The sequence below is a fragment of the Topomyia yanbarensis genome, chromosome 2 (genome assembly GCF_030247195.1).
Source record: "Topomyia yanbarensis strain Yona2022 chromosome 2, ASM3024719v1, whole genome shotgun sequence".
Lineage (NCBI taxonomy): Eukaryota > Metazoa > Arthropoda > Insecta > Diptera > Culicidae > Topomyia > Topomyia yanbarensis.
In genome coordinates this window covers 217,724,310-217,730,746 of record NC_080671.1, presented here as the reverse complement: position 1 = coordinate 217,730,746, position 6,437 = coordinate 217,724,310, and the positions used below count along the sequence as shown (strand labels likewise).

Here is a 6,437-nt window from a genome sequence, read left to right as displayed (position 1 = left end):
ATAAGTTTTTTAAACTAAAAGTTCAATAACTCTGTAACGGTTGAGATTTGATGGTATGTGTAGAACAATTTTTTTCTCCAAATATGGCAGTCTATCACCCCCCGAGAGATTCTTAACCATGAACCAAACACCCTGTATATATATATATATATATATATATATATATATATATATATATATATATATATATATATATATATATATATATATATATATATATGTATATATATATATATATATATATATATATATATATATATATATATATATATATATATATATATATATATATATATATATATATATATATATATATATATATATATATATATATATATATATATATATATATATTATATATATATATATATATATATATATATATATATATATATATATATATATATATATATATATATATATATATATATATATATATATATATATATATATATATATATATATATATATATATATATATATATATATATATATATATATGTATATATATATATATATATATATATATATATATATATATATATATATATATATATATATATATATATATATATATATATATATATATATATATATATATATATATATATATATATATATATATATATATATATATATATATATATATATAAATTAGTTAAATAATTAAAATATCTCTTCTCTTTGTATTTCAAATATTTTAGGTCCACTGGCAAGGTGAGAAAATTTCGCATTGAGCGATGCCCTCACATGGTTCAGCTGATGAGTTTAAGTAGCCTTTTCAAAGTAATTAATTGGAAATTAAACAATTTTAATCGATTTTTCGTTCATTTCTTGAAAATCCTAATAGTTAACCTCATCATTTTAATAATCCACGTTATTAGTCTTGAAGAGCTGCATAATTCGTTCTTTGACATGATATACTTACCTTTTCTTATTTTCATGAGTTTGGGTTATTCAACTTGGATATTTTTATCTCATTTTCACCAGCTCTAATTGAAAAAGTCTGGCATTTATTGTACTTTTTTTCTTTTTATTCGAAAGCCAGGAAAATTTTACAGAGACAAATGTATTAATACCTTTCAGTTAGGTGAATTTAGTATTCTTTTAGAAGTAAATTAGTTTAAAGTTAGTGCTATTATTAGCATTTTCGTTAATTTTCTTAAAATAGTCAATAATAAACATCACCAGTATTATCATGGAAATAATGCATCTCAGCAAGTTCTACAGTTCTTTCTTTGACTCCATTCAATTATCTCTTTTGGTTTCGACGCAAAATCGTTTTTATCACATCGTTTCATATGCAAAAATAACGATTTCGAACCCACTACATTAGTGGCGAGGTCATGCTTTGCTAACTATTAAATAGCAGCAAAATAAAAAGAGATATAGACAAAGTGTCAAATAAAAAGTTATAGAGAACATTAAGGGGTATTAAATTTACAATAGTAACGATAAATTTTGTTGATTAATAATTAGAATAATTAAAAAACTCTCCAAAAAACACAAATTTTGAGTTATTTCGTTAGTAAAAAATCATTTAGTACACTTAACCAAAAGATATTTGTACATACACTGATAGGACATTTTCTCAGCTTTCCAATGAAATCTTGTAAATAACGATATAAAGCACATTTTTCAGATTAGAGTCTTTTGAGCACTTGCAAGTCGGTTACAGGAAAAGTATAGTAATGAAATTACAAAGAAATGAGAAGAGATAGGAATATGACGTCCAAGAACAAATTATGAATCGTCCTAAAACCCTAAACTTTTGGATAATGGATACTGCTATAATCATACTTCATTATTTCGAGAAAATTAGCAAAAGCCTCCTCAAAAACACTAACTTTTAACTACTTTACAGCTAAAAGGTAATTAAAACTAATTACTTAAATTATATGAGAACACTATTCAATAGGAAATTTTCTCACCTTTCGAATGGAATTAAATGATTTAAAATACAAAGTATACTTTTAAAGTTAGAGGTATTTTAAGACAAATAAGTTTTTTACACAAAAAGTTCAATAACTCTGTATCGGTTGAGATTTGATGGTATGTGTAGAACAATTTTTTTCTCCAAATATGACAGTCTACCACCCCTCGAGAGGTTCTTAACCATGAACCAAACACCCTGTATATATATACAGGGTGTTTGGTTCATGGTTAAGAATCTCTCGGGAGGTGATAGACTGATAGATAGTTTTATTTACCTTTTAGTTTTAAAGTAGTTCAAAGTTGGTGTTTTTGATGCGGTTTTGGTTTTCTCAAAATAGTGAATTATGATTATAGCAATATCTATTATCCAAAAGATTGGTTTGAAGACGATTCATAATTTGTTCTTCAACATGATATTCCTATCTCTTCTCGTTTCCTTGTAATTTCACATCTATTTTTTTCCTTTAATCGACCTGCAAGTGCTTAAAAGACTTTAATCTAAAAATATGCTTTATATCGTTATTACTAGGGCTTCATTGGAAAGTTGAGAAAATTTTCTTTCGATGTATGTACAGATATCTTTTAGTTAGGTGTACTAAATGACTTTTTACTAGTAAAATAACTCAAAATTAGCGTTATATATATATATATATATATATATATATATATATATATATATATATATATATATATATATATATATATATATATATATATATATATATATATATATATATATATATATATATATATATATATATATATATATATATATATATATATATATATATATATATATATATATATATATATATATATATATATATATATATATATATATATATATAGGGTGTTTGGTTCATGGTTAAGAACCTCTCGAGGGATAATTGACTATCATATTTAGAGATAAAAATCGTTTCAACACATACCTTCAAATCTCAACCGTTACTAAGTTATTGCATTTTTTTGTGTTAAAAACTTAGTTGTCTTAAAATAGCTCCAAATCAAAAAACATACTTTATATTTCAAATCTTTTGGGTCCATTGGATAGGTGTGAAAATTTTCCATTGAAAAATGTCCTCAAATGTTTCAGCTAATGAGGTAAAGTAACCTTTTCACAGTAATTTATTTAAAATTTAACTTTTTAATAATTCATATTTTTAGTCTTGAAGAGATGTATAATTTGTTCCTTGAATTGATACACTTATCTTTTCTTGTTTTCATGTGTTTGGGTTATTGAACTTGGATATTTTATCTCATATTCACTTATACTTGCACTTATTGTACCTTTTCTTATTCTTATTCGAAGAGCCAGGAAAATTTTGCATAGAAAAAGGTATAAATACCTTTCAGTTAAGAAAATTTAGTATTCTTTTATAAGTTAATTAGTTTAAAGTTAATGTTATTATTAGCATTTTCGTTATTTTCTTAAAATAGTAAATAAGAAGCAGCATTATTATTATCATGGAATTAATGCATCTCAGCAAGTTCTACAATTCTTTCTTTGGCTCCATTTAATTATCTCTTTTAGTTTCGAAGCAAAATCATTTTTATCATCTCGTTTCATATGCAAAAAAACGAATTCGAGTACACTAGATTTGTGATGAGGTAATGCTGTGTTAACTATTAAATTGCAGCGAAATGAAAAGCGATAGGGATAAAGTGTCGAATAACAAGTTGTAGAGAATATTAAGGGGCACCAAATGAACAATAGTGATGATAAATTTAGTTGATTAATAACTAGAATAGTTACAAAATTCTCCAAAAAACGCTAATTTTGAGTTATTTTACTAGTAAAAAGTCATTTAGTACACCTAACTAAAAGATATCTGTACATACATCGAAAGAAAATTTTCTCAACTTTCCAATGAAGCCCTGGTAATAACGATATAAAGCATATTTTTAGATTAAAGTCTTTTAAGCACTTGCAGGTCGATTATAGGAAAAAAATAGATGTGAAATTACAAGGAAACGAGGAGAGATAGGAATATCATGTTGAAGAACAAATTATGAATCGTCTTCAAACCAATCTTTTGCATAATAGATATTGCTATAATCATAATTCACTATTTTGAGAAAACCAAAACCGCATCAAAAACACCAACTTTGAACTACTTTAAAACTAAAAGGTAAATAAAACTATCTATCAGTCTATCACCTCCCGAGAGATTCTTAACCATGAACCAAACACCCTGTATATATATACAGGGTGTTTGGTTCATGGTTAAGAACCTCTCGAGGGGTGGTAGACTGTCATATTTGGAGAAAAAAATTGTTCTACACATACCATCAAATCTCAACCGATACAGAGTGATTGAACTTTTTGTGTAAAAAACTTATTTGTCTTAAAATACCTCTAACTTTAAAAGTATACTTTGTATTTTAAATCATTTAATTCCATTCGAAAGGTGAGAAAATTTCCTATTGAATAGTGTTCTCATATAATTTAAGTAATTAGTTTTAATTACCTTTTAGCTGTAAAGTAGTTAAAAGTTAGTGTTTTTGAGGAGGTTTTTGCTAATTTTCTCGAAATAATGAAGTATGATTATGGCAATATCCATTATCCAAAAGTTTAGGGTTTTAGGACGATTCATAATTTGTTCTTGGACGTCATATTCCAATCTCTTCTCATTTCTTTGTAATTTCATTACTATACTTTTCCTGTAACCGACTTGCAAGTGCTTAAAAGACTCTAATCTAAAAAATGTGCTTTATATCGTTATTTACAAGATTTCATTGGAAAGCTGAGAAAATGTCCTATCAGTGTATGTACAAATATCTTTTAGTTAAGTGTACTAAATGATTTTTTACTAACGAAATAACTCAAAATTTATGTTTTTTGGAGAGTTTTTTTAATTATTCTAATTATTAATCAACAAAATTTATCGTTACTATTGTAAATTTAATACCCCTTAATGTTCTCTATAACTTTTTATTTGACACTTTGTCTATATCTCTTTTCATTTTGCTGCTATTTAATAGTTCACAAAGCATGACCTCGCCACAAATGTAGTGGGTTCGAAATCGTTATTTTTGCATATGAAACGATGTGATAAAAACGATTTTGCGTCAAAACCAAAAGAGATAATTGAATGGAGTCAAAGAGCTGTATGCTATTGCGAAAATGCTATTTTAAGACAACTAAGTTTTTAACACAAAAAATGCAATAACTTAGTAACGGTTGAGATTTTTTTATTCAAATCGTTTATTTGATAAGGCACGTTGCGTTAGCTTAAAGGTGCCAATTTTGTTTTGTTTTACATTTTAAATTGCTTAAAACTAGGGGATTACATATTGATTTTTTGCCTTTCTCATATAAAGAAAGGCTATGCAATCACTGTAAAAATCGACTTTTCAACCGAGGCCCGGAGGGCCGAGTGTCATACACCATTCAATTCAGTTCGTCGAGATCGGCAAATGTCTGTGTGTGTATGTATGTGTGTGTATGTGTGTGTGTATGTGTGTGTGTCATTTAAACTCACACAATTTTCTCAGAGATGGCTGAACCGATTTTCGCAAACTTAGTTTCATCTGAAAGGTATAACGCTCCCATAAGCTGCTATTGAATTTTTAGTTGATCCGACTTCCGGTTCCGGAGTTACGGGTTGAAGAGTGCGATCACACAGCAAATTCCCATATAAACTGGTACCACCATGACGTTCAAATGATGTAAAACATAATAAAATTGATGTAACATTACTCTAGTTTGCGGGTCTGGATCACTAATGATTAATCAAAGCAGCTTTGACCATATTGGCCACCTATGATGGTTCATGACGCCCCCGGGGAACCCACCAAGTTTCTAAGCTAATATCACACCCATTCCCCAACGAATTCTCTACCAATTTTTACAAACTTGATTTCAAATGAAAGATACAGTAATACCATTGACTGCTGCTGAATTTCATTCGGTTCTGACTCTTGCTTCCGGAGCTACAGGGGTGTTAGTAAGGATACATTGGAATTTCCCATATAAATCGGTACAATCGTAATACCTCAGAGGCTAAAAACTAGTGAAATGGTCTCCAAATTACTTCTAATCGCAGATCTAGATAACTGATTGCCAATCAAACATTCTTTGAATATATTGTCCACTATCGACGATTCCGGAAGTCCGGAATTCCGGGCATATTCTACAATTATAGTCACATCGGTTCTTCGGTGATGACTGAACCGATTTTCTCAAACCAAGTCTCAAATGGAAGGCAAGATATGCAGTTGAGTATTGCGTCGCCGCTCCCCCCCCCCCCCCCGCCTTGCCCGGGCACCTCCCTCCTTCATTACTCCTCTCCCCTTGGACCACCCTCACGCCAGCATTTCCTTTATCCACCCTGTATACCGAAATAAGATGAAGGATTTCTGACGCATCCTCCACTCCCACTCTACCCATTCCCTTCACTTTCAAACCCATTCCACCAACATTTCAAAATATAATCATATGAAGATAACATTGAGCTTATGCTGATTAAGCTAATTAAATATTATTATTTTGCCTTTCTCAT

The 6,437-nt window shown here is 28.2% G+C and overlaps 1 protein-coding gene across 4 annotated transcripts in view; it reads right to left on the bottom strand.

Moving 5' to 3' along the window:
- LOC131682906 (uncharacterized) overlaps nt 1–6,437 on the bottom strand; it is an 834,740-nt gene that overhangs the window by 277,457 nt on the left and 550,846 nt on the right. The gene's annotated exons all lie outside the window — the stretch shown is intronic.